The sequence below is a fragment of the Sminthopsis crassicaudata genome, chromosome 3 (genome assembly GCF_048593235.1).
Source record: "Sminthopsis crassicaudata isolate SCR6 chromosome 3, ASM4859323v1, whole genome shotgun sequence".
Classification (NCBI taxonomy): domain Eukaryota; kingdom Metazoa; phylum Chordata; class Mammalia; order Dasyuromorphia; family Dasyuridae; genus Sminthopsis; species Sminthopsis crassicaudata.
The window spans coordinates 57,525,920-57,549,654 of record NC_133619.1 but is presented as its reverse complement, the minus strand read 5'-3'; the positions used below and the strand labels follow the sequence as shown (position 1 = coordinate 57,549,654).

Genomic DNA, 23,735 nt, shown 5'->3' with positions numbered 1-23,735 from the left:
CTCAGGGAACCGAACGTGGTTCACAACATAGCATTTTCTTCTTCTTTTTCTTCTATTGGTTTATTTTTCTTGTGCAGCACAATAATTGTATAAATATATATATATATATATATGATTTAACATATGTTTTTACCATATTTAACATATATTGTCTACTTGCCATTTAGGGGAGGACATGGGGGGAAAGGAGAGAAAATTGAAACACAAGATTTTGTAAGGGCTAATGTTAAAGAATTGTCCAAGCATATGTTTTGAAAAATAAAAATCTTTAATAAAAAACAATTATGATCAAGACAAGACTGGTTTTCATTTTAAACTCTTAACATCAGTGAATGATAATCTCTTTCTATTATCCTAAGTTTTTATCAGACAAGTTAACTTACCACTATACTCTCTATACTGTATATATACTCTCTATACAAGTAAGCATGCCAGCTTACTTGAAGTATAGGTGTGGTTATTGATAAATTTCAAGGTTAGATTGGGCAGGATTTCACAGAATCTTACATATAGCTAGATCCTCATTAGTGTGAATTATTAATCTCATGAAACTGTCACACGTGTCAGAATTTGCACTATTTGCTGTTATAATTATGTAAAATATTATCACTGGTTCCAGCCCAATGGAAATATGCAGTGCATTTCATGAAACCAGGGAAGCCAGGAGTCAGAGTTGAAGAGGGAGGTCATTCCAGGATTGGGGGAAAGCAGAGAAAATGCTTGAAAGGAAGAGAAATTTTTTGTTTAAGGATTATATAAAAAACCTGGGTCCTTGATTCAAAGAGAATATGGTCGAGAATATAAGAACACTGGAAAGGTAGGAGAGTTCCCAAATAAAATCCCTCTTACTTCCCAACCCTACTTAATTCTAGTGCCTCACCTCTGTTATTTATTTTTTATTTATCCTGATAAACTTATTTATAGATAATCATTTGCTTTATTCTCCCCCTCCCCCCGCATCAGATTAAAAAACCTCGTTGAGTGAAGAAACTCCGTTTGCCTTTTTGTATCCACAGCACTTAGCACAGAACTTAGCATACAGTAATCACCAAATAAATGTTGATTGGTTGATTATGAAGAGTTTTGAAGGCCAAAATAGTCTTTCCTGAAATAAAGGGAGACCAAAAATTAGAAAAATATTCGCTGTTTAAAGTCAGAATATGCCAATAAAAATGATGATACAACTCTATATTGGTGATAGGTAGTATGATGGATAAAGTATTGAACTTGGAGTGAGAAAGACCTGAATTTGAATTTCATTTCCAGAACAACCAAGAGGCGCCGTGGGCTTTAGACTTGCCGGAGAGTCAGAGGCCCTGGGTTGAAATGCCCCGCCCAGCCACCTGAGTGACCTGCACAGGCCCCTCGACTCTGGGGACTTCAGTTCGTCAGTAAAGGAGTTAGGAGCAGATGACATCTAAGGACCTTTGCAGACTGGGGTGTGAGGGAAATAGAAGAGCCTATTGGGAGCAGGAGCCGAGAGAAGAGAGGAGACAGACGCCCAGAGGCAGCCCCAGCGAGCTCTACCTGCAAAGAAGGGCGCGTCCCCACGTCCGTTTGGGAAGGCAAGGCAAGGAGCCCTCCCTAGGGCGGAGGCAAAGCCCCTCCAACTGCTGGCCACGCACCTCGGACACGCAGCTTCTCCCTCGGCTGCACTTAGTGGCGCTTCAGAAAGATCATGCTGGGCCGGCGCAGAGCCGGGACCGAAGCCCGAATTTCTCCGCGGCGGGCTTCGCCTTGCGCAGAGCTCCGAAGGGACCCAAGGCTTCGTACGCGCCGGGGCTTGGCAGTTTGGGGGCTTGCGGGGGTCAGCTCTCCGCCTGGGGTCAGGAAAACAAGCCCCTGCCCGTTGTACTCACGCTCACGCACACAGCTTACTCCCCAAAGGGCACAGGACAGGCAGCGCGCAGGTAGCGGCGCCCGGGACCTCGGACCACTCACCCCGCGCCAGCCGCTCCCAGTCTGGCCCCCGGGCTCTGCTCCGGTCCCACCCACCGCTCCCGAAGCTCCTCCCCCTGCCGAACAGCTCCGCCCACACCTCGGCCAGCGACTGGACAGCGGCCCACTCACCTGCCAGAGCCCGGGAGGGCCGGGCAGCCATTGGATGCTGATCCCTTCCTGGCTCCCCACCCCATCCTCTTTTTGGGTCAAGATCACCTCCCTTTCTCTACCGCCTAGAAGGAGCGGTAGGCTGGCTGCTCAGGCACCTGAGCCGTCCACTCCACTGACCTGCCGAGCTTCGAAGCTTGGGTGTCAATGCGGATAATTAGCATGAGCTCACCCATTGCACTGGTTACCACGAGTCCCCATCAATTCTGGGATTTCAAAGGAGGCAAAAATAATGCTGGGTAGTAGTACCTGGCAGAGTAGGGATAACAATCCCAAGAGGTGGGCGGTTCAAGTTTTATTCTCATTTTACAGATGTGGAGACTGAGACTGACAAAGCTAAAGCGATCACAAAGCAAGGTTTTGAAAGAGGGCTTTTTATGTTCAAATCTGGCCATTTTCCCTTTGCTCTACAGCAAATGCATCTATAAATGAGAAAAGATTAGAATTTATCACCTAGATTGCTTCTCCATTTTCCATGGTCTTTCCCTTTCTCTCATGTTTTTAAATGATTGCACACGTATAGCCTGTATCAGATTGCTTACCTTCTGTGGAGGAGAGGAGAAGAGGAATGGATAGATTTTTGAACCCAGAACTTTAAAGAAAAAAACAATAAATGTTAAAAAAAAAAATTGTTGTCACATATAAAAACAACAACAACCAGTTTCCCAACTTTCTCCTTCTCTCATTTAAACAATCCCCAACAACTTTCCTAACTAGATGCTCCACTACTAAAGTAGCAGGAAGCAGTGGGGGTGGGGTGGGGGGTGTTGAGTTGAATCTTTATCTTTGAAGACAAAGGATCCTCTATCGGTTTCCCTCTCCCCCACCTCTTCTTCCTGCTGCTAAAAACCTTTCTCTTACTTCCTAAAATCATGCAAACCTTTAATTGTTCTTACAAACCAATTCTTCATAAATCACCTGCATTCTTCTTTTCAGTTCTCTTCAAAACTTTTAAGATTCACAATATAGTGAATTGCTAGATAACTCCATAAAACATAACTTACAATGTTAACAAATAAACTGAATCAAACCAAACTTCCTTTTTTTTATGCCTGAGTGTTTGTCTGTCCACAATTAGCATTTCTCTTATCTGTCCAGGAAGAGCTTGAATTTTATTGCTCTTTCCCTTTCTCTTTAATAATAAAGGTATCAATATTCAAGCAAATTCCAAGATCTTATACTCAGAATAAACAAATCTAGCATGCAAAGGCAATAGCAAAATTATATTTCCCATAATTTCGGAATCATCCCAATATTCCTAATCAAATGTTTTCTCTTGCCTGAGTTTCAATCAGATAAGGTTTTATTGCCCTTTACCAGGCTCTGAAAACTCTTCAGCCCAGTTTTTTTTTTTTTTTTCTTTTACTTACAAATTAGCACATCAGGTTAAAAAGTTTAGAATCACAAGCAAATATTCAAATAACCAATTCCCAAATTTCTTAATCATTGTTCTTAAAACTTACCAAAGCTTTTAAATCAGCAAAACTTTTTTCCAGAACCCCCACTCCCTGAGAGAAGTTTGTTTCACCTTGAACATTTTTCCCTCCCAAAATCCAAATGGAGCTTCTCTAAACTTTCAAGCCCATTTAGTGTATTTCTCTGCCTTCACAGAGAATGCCTAGATATTCCATTCAAACTTCTTTTCTTTAAATGTTAGCACACTGCTCTTCTATAGTTTTTTTTAAGTTTCCAAACTCTCAAATCCCTTTCAATCTATGCTTTTATTTCTTCCCTTCTCTCCCTTTTCCCCAAAAGACTGCTGCCATCAGCCAGAAACAGAGAAATAAAGAGAGAGAGAGAGAGAGAGAGAGAGAGAGAGAGAGAGAGAGAGAGAGAGAGAGAGAGAGATTTTTCAAAATCTTTCTTTTCCTGAGCCACTTTTGAAAGAATTACTAATCTGAATGAATTCCACTTCAAACAATTCAGCCTGATATCTTCAGATATCCTGATCTATGTCTTGTCATTGGGGATGGCTCTGGAGGAAAGAGGTTGGTGGCTTTGCATACTCCTGCTTCTCTTAAAGTCAATTCACTTTCAAGTCAAGGCATCAGCTTCCTGATGTCATTGGTTCTGATGAGGTCATCAAATTGAAGAGGGGACCCCAGAACTCTGAAAATCCTTGAAGGAGAAAATCTCCATCAACTCTGCCTCAATAAGGGACACTGTCCCAAATCTTTTTCCTTTAAATGAATTTAAGCTTTGACTGATTAAGGGGGGAATAAAGAGGGAACCCCAATACTGAAAATCCTTAAAGGAGAAAATCTCCTTCAACTCTGACTCAGTGAGGGGACCCCACCCAGAAGGACAAACAGTTTCCATCTTTGTAATCTGGGTGGGATTGGCTCAGTCTCAAAACCCATTGAATTCAATTCAAATTCTAGCCCTAGCTGAAACCCCTCAAGGAGCCAATCTGGGACTCCACCAATGAGCTCCCTTCAGCTTGTAGCCAAAACCTTCTATTATAAAAGAGCCAAACTAAAACCCTCTCTTTGCAGAGGTTCCAAACATTCCAACCTTACACTTGATGATTCAAGGGTCTCTGCCCATTGGAATACTGTTTCCAGTGACCTCTTCTCTTTACCCATATCTATTTCCTCAACTAGACTTTCACCTTACTTCCAATCCCCATAATAAACCTCTTTTATCAATCTAGGTTTTCGGGTCCGAAAATTCCTTTATAGAGAACTGTAGAGGGTTTTGGCCCCCAAATTATTTGGAAAACAATGTGAAGCATAATATTGTTTTTTTCAGAAATTAATGCAGATAATAATAGCACTTATTTCCCTCCCCTCCCCGCCAGGTTACAGAGAGGGATAAAAGAGATAATATATGTAAAGTGCTTTGCAAATTTTAAAGTGCTCTATAAATAGGAGGTATTATGCAGTATGCAGGGAAGTAGTGTACTGGTTTCTAAAATAAAACAAAACACTGCCTACCATAGGAAAATAGTTTTACAAATTGGAACTAATGTAAATGGTTATATTAAACTTGGAAAATTATATTGGTAAAGGTAAATCTTTTCTCAGTCAATTACATTTTCCATATCTTTTTTTTAGGAGTAGTGTGTTAAAATATAACTGGGGACTATTATGCCACAGTTTCCTTTTATTGTTCTGCCTCAATTACTTGAATTGTTCTGCCTCAATTCCCCTTCCTAACCATTAGGACTGATATAATTTAGGATTGGCTACTCTAGGGTCATAAATTGGAAATGTTTAATCTCAAATAAGGGGGAAATCTTCTTTTTCAGACATCCTGGCTCCTAAGTCCTCCTAACTTATCAAGAATTTATGGTCCTCAACCCCCAACCTGTCAGAACTGGAATTATGGTCCATTTCTGGAAATTCCCACTCACCAGTGCTCACTCTACCTTCCTCCCCTGCTTTTGAGTCCCCTGATCACTAGAGCCCTATAAAAATCCATGGAATCTCATATCAATGCTGAATTCTTTGAGACAAAAGTCCAATTCAGCCCTGGGAGCAAAGTGGATTCTGCTCTGCCCCCCCCCCCCAGACAATCTCTCCCTCTCAGAAATTCAAATAAAATATTAAAAACTCTCTAATCTCTACCTTGCCTCAGTTTCTCTGGCATTACATTATAGGTAATTTTTTTAGCATTACTTTGATAATTGATTCTTATTGAAGATGGTGCCACATATAATTTTTTTTAATATCAAAATGAACTTTAGAATGACTTACACAAATGCCTTGTTTAGTATATTTTAATTCAGTTCTTCAAATATGAAGAAAAAGAAGAAAAATTAAGTACACTCAGCTCTGAACAAATAGTATAGGAAAGGGTTCAAAATAGTCTTGTAAAATTTTACAAATTGGACACCATTTAGGCAAAATCACAATTATAATGAAAAAAAAAAAACTTGGATCTACTTCATCTCATCTACTAAATAAAATCTAATTTGGCTGTTTAATTCAATGAGTGAAGTTAACACTTGGAACAGTTAATTGGCTGTAAAGTAGGGATTAAACCTCAAATCTTGCTTCCAGACCATTGCTTATTAGGTTTCACATTGGTAATAGACAGCCTTCACTGTGCCTTGCACATCCTGCCTATTTTAAAAGCACCAGGTAAGGAGCTCGATTTAGTCAGTCTCAGAAAACAACTCTGCTGATGTTTGTTATCATTTTCTTATTTATGAGAATCATTCCTCTGATATTGATATTTATAATGTTCTTAGTTTGGTTTTCTGGAGGTCCTTGGGGCAGCCCTCCTTTTCAGTTGAGTAATCACCACGAGAATAGGCAGGTGTTAAAGTCTAAATCCTTTATTGCCTCTGGTGCTCAGCTTGCTTTCTCTTAGCCTTCAGAGGGGACTTGGTTTCAGTGGAGAAAATGCAGGAGGACAGGCCAGCCATCACAAGGTTGATGAAGATGGAAATGAATCTGAGTCCAAGGGCTTGTGCTTCAGCTTCCAGCTACCACAAAAGTGGACAATGGAATGAACTTAGCCTCCTTTTAAGTTTGTCTCAGCTTATATGCTCTACACTGAGTATAAACCCATCATTATATCACTAGGAAACCATTATTTGTTGTAAGATTAAATAAATCATACTGAATTTGAGAACTATTAAGCACCATTCTTGTCTCATCAATTCCACTGACTAACATCTTATAAGAATCCTTGTTTCAGAGTTCTGGTCCATAATAGATATTCCTAATCTACATTGAACAAAAGGCATATGTTTCCTTGTTTCAAAATTGTATCTAGTTCCATTTTTCTGTTCTTTCCATCATTTAGTGAGATGCCTAATTAGAAAAATTAGCAGGCCCATCTTCACAGATGTCAATACCATTAATTCATCAACAACTCATGCACTTCAATGAATTTACATTTATTCCATCCTCTTATCCTAGCTGTCCATAGCTGGTACAATTTTTGGCAAATCATGCAATAGAATAAAACTAACTAGTAAATTCAGAGACCAAAAATTAGTTTTGTCAGGGTATTTGACTCAGTAGGTGGAAAAAAATATCAGCTAGCTCTCTTTATGCATTCAGACATAATACTTCCCAGGGTTTTGAAATCCCTGTTGAAAATTGTTGCCAAAGGATGGACTATGGCTTTGAAAAACTGGATAATAAGAAAAATGCTATAGGATTTAGGAAAGGCAAATTTATGGATTTTCATAAAAGAGATGGTAAACAAATTTGCCTAATTTAATATTTGGTCAGGAGAACATGATCATTGAAGCCCTTCATTATTGAGGATTTAAACTGTCTTCATCAAATTTAAATAAATGAAAATTTCAATCACTTTTAGGCACAATGCTCTTTAAACTTCCACTGGAATATTGACATTTTATGTAATTTGGTAAAACTTTAATCCAAGAATTAATGTAATTTTGATATTGACCATATCACAATTTAATCTATCAGATCCATGTATCTAAAATATAAATAAATCATGCATAGTAAAGAACACTCCGAAAATAAATTAGTGACTAGTATCATTGAATAAAGAGAGATTTGGAAATTCAATATGGCACAGAAGGCTAGACATTAATCTGAAAACCTGGGTCTGATTTCCATAGGAAAGATCTGTTTGCATGCAATATGCTGCTTCTAATAATTTATAACTGTTCCATAAATATTCTTTACTACTCTGAAAACAACCTTGCTTTAAGATACTAGACCACATAGCTGAGTTTTTTCCTAAAAGTTAAGACTTTTACAAGAAAAATGTCAATTTATAATTGCATCTTTTTAAAGGAAAAAAGTTGAATTGTGTAGCTAACACTCAATCTATCAAGGTATTAGGAGACAGACTGCTTTACGCTATGACCCAGCAAACAAACTGTGCTCTGAGCTTGACATAACCACAATCCTTCGTGTTCACCCTCTGGAAACATCACTTAATTATTGTGCTGTTTTGATGAGCAACAAATGTTCTCTGAGCTCAGACAAGCGCCTGCTTCATCCATGTTCTGGTTGAGATATCCTACTATGAATCAAATTTGTCACATTTGCTGTATCCCTTACTGTCAGGGCTACATACAGCTCATTGTGCAGCCATTGGTCTTAAGTATTGAGATTTGGTTACATTCAAATGGATTCCCACCTCAAGGGAAGGACTTCATCACATGTGTTCTTTCTTGCAAGCCATTTTCCTCACTTCGAAGTTAAACTTCTGTTTAATTCTCGACTCTTTTGTTGCTGTCCTGCTCAAATTCACTAGCAAATTGTGACCTCTTCTTCCTGATGTCATGGTCCTCTTCAAGAATAAAGGAAAAACAATAACCTGTGAGTAGAAGTAGCTGCCCCATTATGGATCCAATTGCCCAGTTCTAGTTGGGAGACACAGTTTTTTCCTTCCTTCCTTCCTTCCTTCCTTCCTTCCTTCCTTCCTTCCTTCCTTCCTTCCTTCCTTCCTTCCTTCCTTCCTTCCTTCCTTCCTTCTTTCCTTCTTTCCTTCTTTCCTTCCTTCCTTCTTTCCTTCTTTTCTTCCTTCCTTCCTTCCTTCATTCTTTTCTTCTTTCCTTCCCCTTCCTTCTTTCCTTCCTTCCTTCCTTCTTTCCTTCTTTCCTTCTTTCCTTCCTTCCTTCTTTCTTTCTTTCCTTCCTTCCTTCCTTCCTTCCTTCCTTCCTTCCTTCCTTCCTTCCTTCCTTCCTTCCTTCCTTCCTTCCTTCTTTCCTTCCTTCTTTCCTTTCTTCCTTTCTTCCTTCCTTCTTTCTTTCCTTCCTTCTTCCTTCCTTCCTTCTTCCTTCTTTCCTTCTTCCTTCCTTCCTTCCTTCCTTCCTTCCTTCCTTCCTGCCTTCCTTCCTTCTTTTCCTTCCTTCCTTTGATTCTTCCTTCCTTCCTTCTTTCCTTTTTTTCCTTCCATCCCTCCCTCCTTCCTCCAAGTAATAGGCTGGAAAAATGAATAAACAACCAAAAAAGATTCTGATCATAGAAAGTTACTATGATAACAAGAAATTAAAATATACACTCAGAAGAAAATAAAATCAAAGCTCCTATACAAAGACTCCAAGAAAAATAAAAATTGATCTTAGGCCATGGAAGAGCTCAAAAAGGATTCTGAAAATCAAGTAAGGGAGGTAGAGGAGAAGTTGGGAAGAGAAATGAGAGTGACACAAAAGGAAATACAAAATGCTAATAAGGAGAAGATTTTCTCTTAAAAAGAAAAATTGCTCAAATAGGAAAGGAGTTACAAAAACTCATCAAAGAAAAATTAAAATTGAACAAATAGAAACTATAACTTCATGAGAAATCAAGAAAGAATCCAACAAAACAAAAAGAATGAAAAAATAGAAAATAGTGCAAAATAGTCTCACTGGGAAAACAATTGCCCTGGAAAAGAGATCCAGGAGAGATACTTGTAGCGAGCTGTCGTCTCTAGAAGCTGCCGGATCGCTCTCTGGGAAGAGATCTGCTGTGTCTACTCAAATCTTTCAGACAGATTCTTCTTCCTGTAGTGAACCGTTGTCTCCAGGCAGTTGCTGTTAACTCTTGTCCTTAGAAGTGACTTCCCTTCCTGCAGAGAGCCCCGTCAAGCCTGATGCAATGCAGAGTCTTTCTTTTTGAATCCTGGCTCTGAATCTCCTCCAGCTCTTATCCTTCTCCAGGCCGATCTGCTCTCTGCGCCCAGTGCTGTCCTCTCTTTTATTCTCCCAGAGAATGGACGTGGGATAATGCAAGGGCTTCTGGGAAGAACCACCTCAGCCAATGAGCTTGCCCCCTCTATCAAGTCAACCTGAGTTCTCACCTTGTAATTGTCCAGAAAACCTGAGTTCTCACTTAGTAATCCTAACATCTCCCCCTTTCTTTTGATTTAGAACATAGGACAGTCATGACCTTGAAACATAAATCCATCAATATGGGAAGTATTACAGATAATTACATAAATGACCTTGAAACATAAATCCATCAATATGGGAAGTATTACAGATAATTACATAAATTACATAAGCACATAGTAACATAGTAACATAACACATGCTAGAAGTATATAACATAATCATAATCAAATAATCATAAATTGAAAATTTATAAATGTCCATAAGTCCATTGTCCATTAGTCTCATCTTGTGTGAGGAAGTCCAATGATTCCTGCTGGTTTTTAAAGTTCTTTAACAGTCTTCTTATTATCCATGCTCTTTCAGTGTCAGATGTTTCTTAGATCTTCTCCTTTATTTTGAGGTCTTTCTCTTTTTCTGTCTCTCTCTGGTGGACAAGGCGAATATGACTCGTTGGCACCCATCTGATTCCTTCTCCTGCTGAAGAAATACAAGCAAACCCTCTCTCCCAGGCAGTTAACCTATCTAATTACCTTCTATTTACCACTTTCTAAATCTCTTCTCATCATCTGGCAATTACATTGGAATTGTTTGCACTGGACACAGCCCTGTTGGTTTAAAAGGCCTGTATTCTCCCCAAGTGTAATCCATTTTTGCAATCTGATTGCCTTTTGACTCACTTATCAGGTAATCCCTTTCTGCCATGTGATTGCTTTTCTGCTGGTTGATTAAATCAGAGTCCTGGCCTTCTAAAGGTTCTTTGGGTGTAACATCAGCTGCCATCATGCCCCAAGTCTTTTTTGCCTGGGGCCCTGGACCTGGGCCCCTCATCCCATTTCCCTGAATTATTCTACACTCTGATGCCCAATGGAGTCCTCTGTTGCATTTTGGACATGGGGTTTTAGGTCTTCTTTCACCCTGTCTTCTCACTGTATCTCCATACCTACACTGAGCTCTTAGATGCCCAATTTTTCCACATTGAAAACATCGCCGAGTTTCTCTAGAAGTCCCTTGCCAGGAGGGACCCTGCCTTTCCACATTCATCATTGTCCGGGTGTAAAAAGCATTTGTTCCCACTGTAGCACAGCGTCTTATGATCTCCTCTAAAGGAGCATCTTTGTCTAATCCCCATATAATTCTTTTGCAAATCTCATTGGCATTTTCCTTAGCCAGATGTCTGGTCATTATTTCTGTTGCTGAATTTTCTCCAATAGTTCTTTTGACAGCAGTTTGCAAACGTCCCACAAAATCTGCAAAAGGTTCATTGGGACCTTGCTGTATTTTAGTGAAAGCCTCTCCATGATCTTTCTGTCCAGGAAGGACACCCCAAGCTTTTATTGCAGCCTTAGCAATTTGTTCATATATTGTCATGGTATAATTAATCTGTTCCGAATTCTCTCCATACCGACCTTCACCAGCCAAGTGCTCAAAAGTGAATTGTGTGTTAACTCCTATTTCCAAATTGCATCTGACTTGAATTTTACATAATTCATGAAATTCCGAAAGCCATAATAAATTTTCTCCAGGTTCCAGGCATATCCTTGCTATGGATTTCCAATCATTCGGGGTTAGGACTTCATAAGACAAACCATCTAGTAACATTTTGACATAAGCTGATGTAGTCCCATAAAGGGTACAACCTTTTTTCAAATCCTTAATTTTATTCAAATCTAAAGGTGCATATCTTCTCATTTTATGACCTACAGAATCAATATTTTCAATCACAGGATATGCATGTATAAAATCACTTATATCCTGTCCTTCTCTCTTAGCTTTAACCAATGCTTTTTCTAATCTTGTCATAGGCTTAGGCTTCTTCACAGGCAATTCTGTTTGTGTTTCTGCCTCTTCCCCTCTTTCTTCCTCCATTTCTGAAGGTGGGGTTGATGTGGGCCTGTCAATAATCTGTTCTCTAGGCAGGGTTGAAGCTTCTTCAAGAGAATCATACCATAATTCCTCATTTAAATCCTCTTGCTCTAGGGAAAGATCTTGATCTTTCCTTTTTTCCTCACACTTCCTCCTCTGTTCATTTTTAGAACTTTTCCTTCTCCTACAACTTGCTTGATAGTTTAAGGCTAATTGAACTATGTTGTAGATATAAAATACTTCTGCAGAAATTGAACGAGGCCCATTTTTTGCTTGAAATTCTTTCATTTCATATCCCACTAGCTTCCATTTATCTACATCTATCTTTTCTTCCTCTAAGAACCAAGGGGATGTGCGTCTTAAGGCAGCCAAGAGTTTAGCAATCTGTACCCAGGTTACAAGTAAACTCTGCTCCTCAATTATCTTGATTATACTCTCTATAGTACCACTCCTGAATGGAGCTGAGGTTGCTTCTGGGGCTGGGGTTGAGTCGGCTGAGGTCCAGGGATTGAATTTAGCTAACATCTGCCCCATTTCAGCTATAAGAGATTCCTGGTTTAACCCTTAACAAGTTAAGTTCCTTGTTTATCTATTAGCACGCTCACTTAATCTTTAACAAAGTTTCCTCGTTACTCACGGTTCTGGGTCAGAGAGACTGAGATCTAGATCGGAAGCTTTTCCACTGGAATCAGGACCGTGTCTGTCCCTGTTCGGGTGCCAAATTGCGAAGGTCTGGTCTAGCTCCTCTTGTCAGGATAAGCAAAAGTCCTAGCCCCACGTTGGGCGCCAAATGTAGCGAGCTGTCGTCTCTAGAAGCTGCCGGATCGCTCTCTGGGAAGAGATCTGCTGTGTCTACTCAAATCTTTCAGACAGATTCTTCTTCCTGTAGTGAACCGTTGTCTCCAGGCAGTTGCTGTTAACTCTTGTCCTTAGAAGTGACTTCCCTTCCTGCAGAGAGCCCCGTCAAGCCTGATGCAATGCAGAGTCTTTCTTTTTGAATCCTGGCTCTGAATCTCCTCCAGCTCTTATCCTTCTCCAGGCCGATCTGCTCTCTGCGCCCAGTGCTGTCCTCTCTTTTATTCTCCCAGAGAATGGACGTGGGATAATGCAAGGGCTTCTGGGAAGAACCACCTCAGCCAATGAGCTTGCCCCCTCTATCAAGTCAACCTGAGTTCTCACCTTGTAATTGTCCAGAAAACCTGAGTTCTCACTTAGTAATCCTAACAGATACTTTTAAAAATTATTGGTCTACCTTAAAACTATGCTCAAAAATAGGGCCTGGAAAGACCAAGGTCTCCCATTGCATCTGAAGCCATTCCTAGTTATCCTGTTCTATATTTACCACTGGACCCAGATGGCTCTGGAGGAGAAAGTGATATTAGTGACTTTGCACAGCCCTCCATCCCTCAAGTTCAATTCACTTGGAAGTTATGGAATCACCTTCTTGAAGTCACAGGACAAGAAAGAAGGACAAGCAATAACAATGAACTCTACTTACTATAAATCTCTTGATCTAGAAAATTTCCTTTGCTATAGGACTACTATATAATGCTATTGTCTTATGAATTTGCATTGAACCAAAACTGTCAGCTCTTTTTCAATGTGAAAACTATCAAATATGTATCTTCCATAGCACACATTTGTGAAAATGGGTTTTGGAACTCACCACAATTATAAATATTAAACTTTTTTCATTGGATTACCTCCCCAGGTCTTGACAGGTTTTGTTTCTGGCATCCAATATGTTATTTGTCTTTGCTTTGTATTTTCTACAAATTTTATAAGCAATGCATTTTGTTTTGGCTTTTTTTTTTTAATCTGATTTTTCTTCTGTCACATGATAGTTATGGCAGTGTGTATGGGGAGGTACACATGTTTAACATGTATTGGATTGCTTGCCATTTAAGGGAGGAGATGGAGGGAAGGGAGGGAGAAAAAAATTTGGAACACAGGTTTTTGCTGGGGTGAATATTGAGAACTATTTGTGCATGCATTTTGAAAATAAAAAACTTTTAAAAATGTTTAGAAGCAAGTAGCAATATCTTTATCTAAGTTACTGATAAAATATTTCACACAGTCCTGTGAGTCATAATAACTCTTAAGTTGACATCAACTAATCAACTAGTTCCAATAATTAAATTTTTTGCAATCAGCAAATGTCACAACAGGTTTTCTGTTAATTATTAATTATTGAAAGGATCTAGTTATTAAGAAATATTAAAATTAACATTATCCTTACTAGAAAGCAGAAAATAAACTATGGCCCCAAAGTGAGGAATGGATTAATCACTATACTATGTACGTGTGTGTGTTTATGTACAGATACACACATACATATATATATAATCTCACATTTGAGATATGCAAAGGGAGGAAGAAAAAAATATTGGAACTCAAAATCTTACAAAAATGAATGTTGAAACTATCTTTACATATAAAGTCCTAAGGGAGCCAAATCTTCCTTCTGGGTATAAACAGTGTTAGGAAAAGGAAGTCACAGTTACATCAAAGATATGTCACAGTTTTTCTTGAGGGAGCAAGTGAAGGACTTGGAGAGTTGTCTTTTCTAATGCACCCAAAGCCAATAACATTTCATGGGATCCTTGGTCATCTTCCCTCATGTTACTTAGAAAAAAAAGCAAAAAATCATCCTGAAGATCACAGCATTACAGATCAGAGCATCATTACTTTAGAGATATCAGGGACACCTTAAGGATTATTTTGTTAAAACCTCTTCAATTTTTTAGTTGTAGAGACTGAAGACTGAACATATTACGGCTCTTGTTCAGGGGAATTAAAATGAGAAGTCCAGGATTGGAACCCAAATGTTGTGAATACAACTCTAGCAATCTGAAGTTCATTTGGAAACATTTGATACGTGAGGTGAAATAAGAAAAGTGTATGATGTCAGCAACATGAGAAATGGGATCTAAACAGCCCAGGACCTCTAATGCCTCGGTAAGTGCCATTTTCATTGTACTATATTTATATCCTATATGATGGAGTTAGCATTTAAAAAAAAAAAAAAACAAAACTTGACAGCCTAAAATAGTGAACAGAATCTAATTAGATTTAATTTAATAGGGATGTATAACATTAAATGTGGCTTAAATAAATAGATTTCATATATACAAATGAAGCAAAGCATGGTAAGTCATCTGAAGAAGATTGGAGGAGGGGGAATATGTAGTCATCTCCAAGTTCAGTGAGTAAACAGTGTGAGAGTATAGCCAAAAAAAGTTAATGCAATCTTAGGAAGCAAAATGGCTTCCCAGAAAAAAGATCATCATAGGGTTTGTATTCTTGCCATCAGGTAAAACCAAAATGGGGAATTGTGTTCAGTTTGTTATATCACATTTTAAGAACATTGGTAAACTGGACAATATTCATGAGGGCAGTCAGAATGGTGAAAAATACTAGCTTCATGTCATATGAAGACTTGGAGAAGGAACAAGGAATTGAACCTTATTTTACCCTTCTCCAGTACTTACTAATTATGTGGACAAGTGAGAGCATTCCTGAATCTCAATTTCCTTATCTGTAAAATGCTAAAAAATCATCTTTGTAATAAACAAGATAAAGGATCTCTGTAGGATCCAAATGAGAAAGTCTGTATGAAATGTTTTTGCACTTCTGAAAGTACTGCATAATTGTCAAGATATCTGCCAGTTTTTCTTTTTGGGACAAATTAGGGAGACAACCATTGATAAAGTTCATGAAATGTGTTTTTATCAACTTAACATTTTTCCTTATGACTTGGTGTTCAGTTTAAGATCTTTGTAAATATGAATCCTTATTTTAAAGTGTTTGATATCTGATCTGTAAAACCTAAATTAAACATACTTTTGGGAATAGAGTATAAGAAACTATTTGGATACTCCCTCCTCCCTTTAAAAATCTAATTAGAAATGCAGACTTGGGTGAGTTAAACAATTTCAGTAAAGTAAAAATGAGAAGTTTCTTCTTTTGAAATAAATAATAAATACTAAATTCTTCCTGATGTTGGATTTATATGAGGAAAAGCAAAAAGCTATCTTGTAATTTAGAGAGTACATGTGGATTTGGAATAAGAAAAAAATAATTTGCCCAAAATTACTATGAAGCTTGGCTTTGATGTGTTGGATATATAAAGTATTTTGAAATTATGCCTCACTTATTAAGTTTAGAGTCTCAATTGGTGAATTATATATATTCACACAATTGTATAGAAAACCTATGAAATTAGGATAATAGAAAAGACAAAGTCTTGATGACTTTGCTAGACCAAGAGTTTATTGAAGTTGCAGTTGCAAATAAACAACATAAGAATAAGGACTATGTCTGACTTATCTTTGTGTATTTCATAGCAAAATTCTCTGTACAAAGGATGATTTCAGAAAGGCCTGAAGAGACTTACATGAACTGACACTAAATAAAATCGGTGGAACCAAGAGAACATGGCAACAAGAAGATTATATGATGATCAATTCTGATAGACCTGACTCTTTTCCACCAAGAGATGATTCAGGCCAGTTCCAATAGACTTGTGATAGAGAAAGCCGTCTACATCCAGAAAGAGGACTGTGGGGACTGAGTGTGATCACAACATAGTATTTTCTTTTTGTTGTTGTTGTTGTTGCTTTTTGCTTGCTTTTTGTATTCTTTCTCAATTTTTCCTTTTTGATTTGATTTTTCTTGTGCAACATGGTAATTGTGGAAATATGTATAGAAGAATTGCACATGTTTAACATATGTTGGATTACTTACAGTATAAGGGAGTGAAATAGCCCAAGCAATAAAATTCAGTATTGCCAAGGTGGTTGTGATAAGAGGTACCTAAATGAAATTAGGTTTAATTGAGGGCTAGTGGCAGGTTCGGGATACAGGGAGTCAAATAGAGTTCCCCTGCAACCCCTTTGGATTCGGCACAAGGATACAGAATTAAATGAGGTCTAGTAGTGGCACAAGAGTCCTCTGTAAGAAAACCTAGATTGATAAAAGAGGTTTATTATGGGGTGTGGAAGTAAAGTTTAGTTAGTAAAAGTGAGGGTAGAGATAAAGGGCATTGGAACCCCAGTTCCAGTGAGGCAGAAATCCTCTGACATGGCAGGTGTAAGGATGCCATGTTTGGGACCTCTGCAAAGAGTGGACTCCAGTTTGGCTCTTTTTATAATAGGGGGCTTTGGACAATCTGAAGGGGCTCGTGGGTGGAGTGCCATATTGGCTTTAGGCTTGAGTTTCAGCCAGGGTTAGAATTTGAATAGAATTCAATGGGTTTTTAGATAAGGATGAAACTGTGCTTGGGATAGAGTCCCTTCCCTGAGGCAGAGTCCAAAGAGATTTTAAGAGTTTTGGGGTTTCCTTATCAGTTGCAATTTAGAGAGCAGTTTATTCACCAGCCAGGCTCTCTGGATCGAGTTCAGTCCCAAACCCAAGTAGAGACAGACTTATAAGCAATTCTTGTTCTGCTTTGTGGTTATAACAGTGACTTGACTTCTCACTCTAGAAAAGGGATGCTGGGGAGCTTACAGGATATCTGACATTGTTAGGCAAGTATTCCGTCTGAACATATTTGAGCAACATTTTCCTATAAGCCTGAGGCCCCTTGACGCAGGGATGAGGGGGCCAGTCTTTTGTCCATTTCAGGAGGGGTGAGGAGAAGGGAAAGAAAAAAATTTGGAACACAAGGTTTTATAAGGGCAATATTGAAAACTATGCATATATTTTGAAAATAAAAAGTAAGAAAAAAAAAAAAGAATTCTCTGCACAATAAAGGCTTAATGCCATACATGTTTGCTAAATTCCCCAACATTCTTCCATATCGGAATAGACTAGGAGCACAGAATAACAAACCTTTAGTATATGGGATATATATGTTGTATACCTGGAATGTACACAGAACAAATCCTGATTTTTAACAGCATTTTATCTTTCCAATTATATGTAAAGATAGTTTCAACATTCATTTTTGTAAGATTTTGAGTTCCAATATTTTTTTCTTCCTCTCTCCCTTACTTCCTCTCTCCTCAAGACAGCAAGAAATCTGATTCAGTTGTACATGTACAATCCTTTAAAATATATTTATGTATTATTCATATTGGTAAAGAAAAAGCAAAAGAAAAAAGAACCACAAGAAAGAAAACAACAAAGAAGTCCCCCCTCAAAAAAAAGTTAAAATACTATGCTTCAATCAGCATTCAGTATCCATACTTCTTTCTCTGGATGTGGATGGCATTTTCCATTGTCTTGGATATTGCTGGGAAGAGTTGTCTGTCAGAGCTGATTATCACTGAATCTTATTATTGTACACAGGTATAATGTTATTCTGTTTTTGCTCACTTCACTCAGCATCAGTTCATGTAAGTCTTTCCAGGCTTTTTTGAAGTCAGCCTGTTGATTGTTTCTTATAGAACAATAGTATTCCTTTAGATTCGTATGCCATAACTTATTTATCCATTCTCCAGTTGATGAGCATCCACTCAATTTCCAATTTCTTGCCACCACAAAAAGAGTTCCTGTAAACATTTTTTGCATATATGGGTCTTTTTCTCTTTTTTATAGTCTCTTTGGACACTGCTGGATCAATGGGTATGCACAGTTTTAGAGCCCTTTGGTCACAATTCCAAATTACTCTCCAGAATGGCTGAATCAGTTCACAACTCCACCAACAATGTGTCCCATTTTCCCCACATCCCCTCCAACATTTCTCTTTATCTTTTCCTGTCATTAGCCCATCTGATAGATGTGAGGTATTGCTTCAGAGTTGTTTTAAATTGCATTTCTCTAATCCATAATGCTTTGGAGCAATTTTTTTATATGACTATAGATGGATTTAATTTCCTCATCTGAAAATTGCCTGTTCATATCATTTAACCATTTATGATATGGGGAATGATTTGTATCCTTATAAATTTGACTCAATTTTCTCTATATTTTAGAAATGAGGCCTTTATCAGGAACTGTGGCTATAAAAATTGTTTTCCAGCTTTTTGTTTCCATTCTAATCTTGGCTACATTGGTTTTGTTTGTTCAAACTTTTTAATTTAATGTAATCAAAATTATCCATTTTGCATTTTTATAAAGTTCTCTATTTCTTCTTTGGTCATATATTCCTCTCTTCTCTAGGAATCTGATAGTTAAACTATCCATTGCTCTCATAATTTGCTTTATGTCTTCATGCCTAAATCATGAAGTCATTTTGATTTTATCTTGATATATGGTGTGAGATGTTTGTCTATGCCTGTCTAATAAGTAAAATAATTACTTTATATATTAAAGGGTAAAACAATTTGGCAACACATTTAGCCTTAAAATAATAATACTGAACTTGAAAACACCAAAATGGTGCTCAGAGACATTATTACATAGGATTAATATGATGTCAGAATTACCCAATTTTGTGATTTTTTTTCAGAAGTTTACATTTGTCTGACCTATTTTTTACATCTAATTTTGAATGTTTTATAAAAAAGGCTTTTTTTCATATACTCTCTACTATTTCCTTTTTGAATCCAAGCTAAGAGTTTAGAATACCTAATACAGAATATGTAAGGTAAAGTAGGAGAGTGGTCCATGGATGGAGGAAGTAGATTCTGGTCAGTCTATTGCCTCTCAGGTTTCTCCTAATTGTGTTTATTATTCCTCACATTAAAAAGAAAAAGGATCTCACCAGGACTTCTCTTATTCCTTTGATACAGCAACTGTGAAGAAGAAAACCATGCATATTCTAGCAGCCACTTTGGTATTTTTTGCTCAAATCTTGTTATACTGAGCTAGAAGCCAAGGCCAATGCCCTGACTAAGATGGAAGAGGATCAGGGAAAGGCTAATAAGTCATGTAAACACAAATTGTGTTTTCATATGCCCAATGTGTTCTCCAATTTGTAAAACCCTACAGTGCTGAAGTGTCAAATCCTATTTTGGACCAACCTATATCAAGGGACATCATAAGGTATCATGGAATGAAGTTTCAGAGGAAATGCTTCAGGCCTGTGTTTTTATATAAGAAAAACCACAAGTGGTATTAAATTTAAAAAAATTATTTTTTCATTTAATTTTAGACATATCTTATCAATTATACTTTAACCAGAACAAGTATATATTTTAAAACATGACGTGTTTATGTAGGAAAAAACAATCACAGACATGACCTTTGAAAATTAATTTTACAATTTAGTAAAGTAAGATTTCAAAAGTCTTTAAACTTCAGTCACAGATAAATATTTAAATACAACTTTATGATGAAAAAACTGAAGATAAAATCTATGAGAGTTTTTGCAAAGAAGAGCCTAATGAGCACAGCAGACTTTAGAGCAAACATGGTACTCCAATAAATGTGAAGGCTGATTCTTAAAACCACTGCACTGACATCCTCTGCTACTGTTGCCACTGAGACAATTTGGCAGAATAAACATTTTTATGGTATTTCAAAGGCAACTAATATCTTCATTTAAATCTCTACAGTGGTTCATTCAAGAAACTACACTTCCAGGTTATGTCTTCTCAAAGTACAGCATTACAAATAAGTGCAAAAATTAAATACATTGGGCTGTTTGAAATGCAGAAGGAGCTGCCAAACTCCAACACTCTCCTACTTGGGGGGAATTCGATTTGACAGTTTCTTTTGCTTCAATCACACAAATACAGGTATATGATGACAAACAATGCTTAAAACCTCTAAAGACTGATCACCCCCTCCTTCTGGATATTGTGGTGATTAGAATATTACTATAGTCCAATTGATAATTTGAAGTTATAGGAATAATATAGAAATAAAAATATAAAATCATATACTTGAGGAAAATTCACATCCTTGACTAGAACATTCCCAAAGCAGCCCAAAATTATATCTGAACCCCAAGCTAGTATATAGTAGATTAAGGTTTATAAATGGATTGGCTGATTGGACCTTGATTTTAACATGGTCTCATTTAAAATGACTGGTTCCCACTCTTGCATGTCAAATCAATGTGATTAGAACAACAGAACTTTAGAAAAGGAATATGGATGATCTAATCTGAGGATCTGAAAACTGCTGCCTCTTAAAGTCCTAATGTTATATTAAGTAATGTGGTTTTAGAACTAGGCTGTCAAGAGGGAAAATCTCATTTTGACAATCAATTGTACTGTTTTAAAATTACACATAGGAATCTGATTCTCCAGGCCAAGCTTTTCTGTATGTGCTTCAATTTCACCTGTTAGGCAAAGAAATCAGAAGCCAGTCTTTAGATTTAGTGGATCCTTCTGTCCTTTCTGTAACTCCATTAATATAACCAATGGAGCAGGGTTTTAAAGATAAATTGTCTTGCAACTTTGAGATTATGAGGATGATCATCTTTGCTTTTGAACATTGCTTCACAGTGGGAACTGTCTGAAAGATGAAAGTATTACAATTGTCAGTATTACTGTCAGCTAAGTAGCATTTCATCTAAAAGAGTGAGCCAAATATTTAAACCACTGAAAACTGTTAAATTTCATATCTTTAGTGAGCATGATTTTTAACTTTTTTGGCTATGGAGTGCTGCACTGGAGTCAGGAAGAACTGAATTCAAATTCTACCTCAAACACTTATTGACTGTCAGATCCTCTAGAAAGTTGTTTAACATCTTCCTGCCTTATTTTCCCCAAATGTAAATTTAAGATAATAATAGTACCTTCTTCCCAGGGTTATTATGGAGATTAAATAAAACAATATAACTGTTTAGCCCAGTGCTTGGCACATAGAGGGTACTTAATAAACTCTTATTTTGTTCTTTCTTCTTCAACCTATAGATATAATATATAGTATGACCTTTCAGGTCACATGTTTATTCAGTGAAAATATAAATTTTACAAGTTAGTAATGATCTGACCAGTTTCAAAAAATTAACAAGAAAGGGATTGTGATATGGGTTGGGGGCATGAAGTAGTGAGAACAAATACATAATAAATAAATCATATATTTTCCAGAATTTAGGTAAGTATAAAGGATTTCTATTTGAGAGTGGCCAACAGCACAACACAATAGGTGTTTAATGAAGGAGTGTTGATTAATTAAAGTGACTTGAGGACACCAGACCAACTTCTCTTGAGGTTTCTAAAATTCTCCCTCAGCATCTTGGGGACTTTTAGAACTTTAGGGTTTTTAATATGCAAGTATCCTTAAAAGGGGTAAGAAGTTAGACTTAATTAGACTTAGGTGTTAGCTAATATCATAATAGGAAATTGTGGCCTATGGTTTAGCTGGAAACAAATCCTTATGGTATGGTAAATAGGACGGAAGATATAAGGGGAAAAAAGGACTCCATGAAAAGGGAAGAGAGATGCTAAAAGGGTCATACATGATTGAAATAACTGAACAACAATAACATAAACTTGACACCAAAAGAAGAAAGAACAAAGCTATCAAAAGGAAAAAGGATTTTCTATCTTTAATTTTCATTCTCTTCTCTATCTATTATGAACCTACTATTAGTTCTAAAGGCAATATTTTGTGTAGGATAGAGATCAGGCCTGTGAGGCAGAAAGACAAGGGGAAAAAAACCAACTTCTGACCCCCCCCTACTCCCAGGCTAAAATGATTATCCAATCCTCATCTGTGACCCTTAAGCACAGTCCAGCACAGGATTTTGCACAATTATTTTTCCAGACCTGTGATTTTATTGTTATAGACAATTACCAATGAAGAAACTCCCTTTACCAATACAGATACTCACTTGTTCTTGCAACTCAATGGACTATTATTGTAAATTTTTTATCATAGCAGAATACTAAAAGAAAATCCCTATGAGAACGCTGAGCTTTAAAAGATTTGGGTTGTCATAAAGCTATAAATGACAATGTCTTTCCAAAAAATGAAGTTTAAATTTGCCTTCAATATATCAAATGGAATCTAAATTTATGTCCCGTACAGAAATTTAGTAGACATTTAAAATTAATCAGACTTATAAAACAATTTATACATATTTATTTCAATACTTCACCAAATACATGAATTATTTTTCTAATTGTTAGAGTGCTAACAAAAATACTGGGAATACATTATTTATTATCAGATAAAAAGTGTAGAAAACTCATCTGTTAACTTCAGCCTATTTGTATGGTTCACCCAGTCATCCGGTTAAGATGACAAAAACATAAAAAAAAAAAAAAAAACCAAGTAAACTCTATGCTCTCCTCCAAAAAGAGTATAAGATTCTTGAGAATAAGTACTATGTATTTTTATTTCTTTTATGCCTTCCTATATCATAGTACTTAGTGTTCCATAAACAAATGGTACATAAAGAAGCAAAAAAAAAAAAAAAACCCTCAAAAGAAACCCACAAAACAGAATATATAAATAATAGAGCAAACTTTCCCATATAAGCTTTTTTAACTACCTCTGTGATTTGTCACAGATTGGATTCTTTTGTCTTTGAGGAAACAATAGCTAACATTTGAATCTCTCCATGTTCAACAGACAGTATTTTTTAATAACACTGTTGAAATCTTCTCCTTGGAAACTTTTATGTGTTATTTAAGAAATTAGGAAAAAAACTCTGCTTCATGGTTATGAATTTGACTTTTCATTGACCAAGTCAAAATGATTCAGTGCAATCTGAGCTCACAAACCATGTTGATGATGGCTTTTAGAAGTACCACGTTAACATAATAAGCAACAGTTTTTTTTTCATTTTTGCAACGAGAATAACACTTGAAAATTTGAACATAATAGACTACTTATCCATCTTAAAATCCTAATAAATCCCAACTCAGAAAATTTCATTTGGGAACAGTAATTCATAAAGAAAGATCATGTATTCCAATACAAATTCACTAAGAACTGAGAGGATACAGGCATATAGTGGACATTTGTATTTCATAACATTTAAATCTATTTAGAAAAAATGGCAACTTATTCTTTTAATGGACATCAGAATTTTTAACAGGATTGATCTGCTTCTTCTCATTTGACTCCTGGGAGCCATGTTGAATAATTAAAGTAAAATCACTGAGCATAAATAGTAAATTAAATGCTTGCTTTGGAATATTCTCTCCATTTTACTGTGCTATTT

At 36.9% G+C, this 23,735-nt stretch overlaps 1 long non-coding RNA gene across 1 annotated transcript; it reads right to left on the bottom strand.

Annotated features, from left to right (window-relative positions):
• Positions 1–249: 249 nt before the first annotated feature.
• On the bottom strand, positions 250–2,219 carry LOC141560431 (uncharacterized). The gene is made up of 2 exons (XR_012487715.1): positions 1,528–2,219; positions 250–1,105 (listed from the first exon to the last, which is right to left on the bottom strand). It is a non-coding gene; the product is annotated as an uncharacterized LOC141560431 (long non-coding RNA).
• Between the last annotated feature and the right edge of the window lie 21,516 nt (positions 2,220–23,735).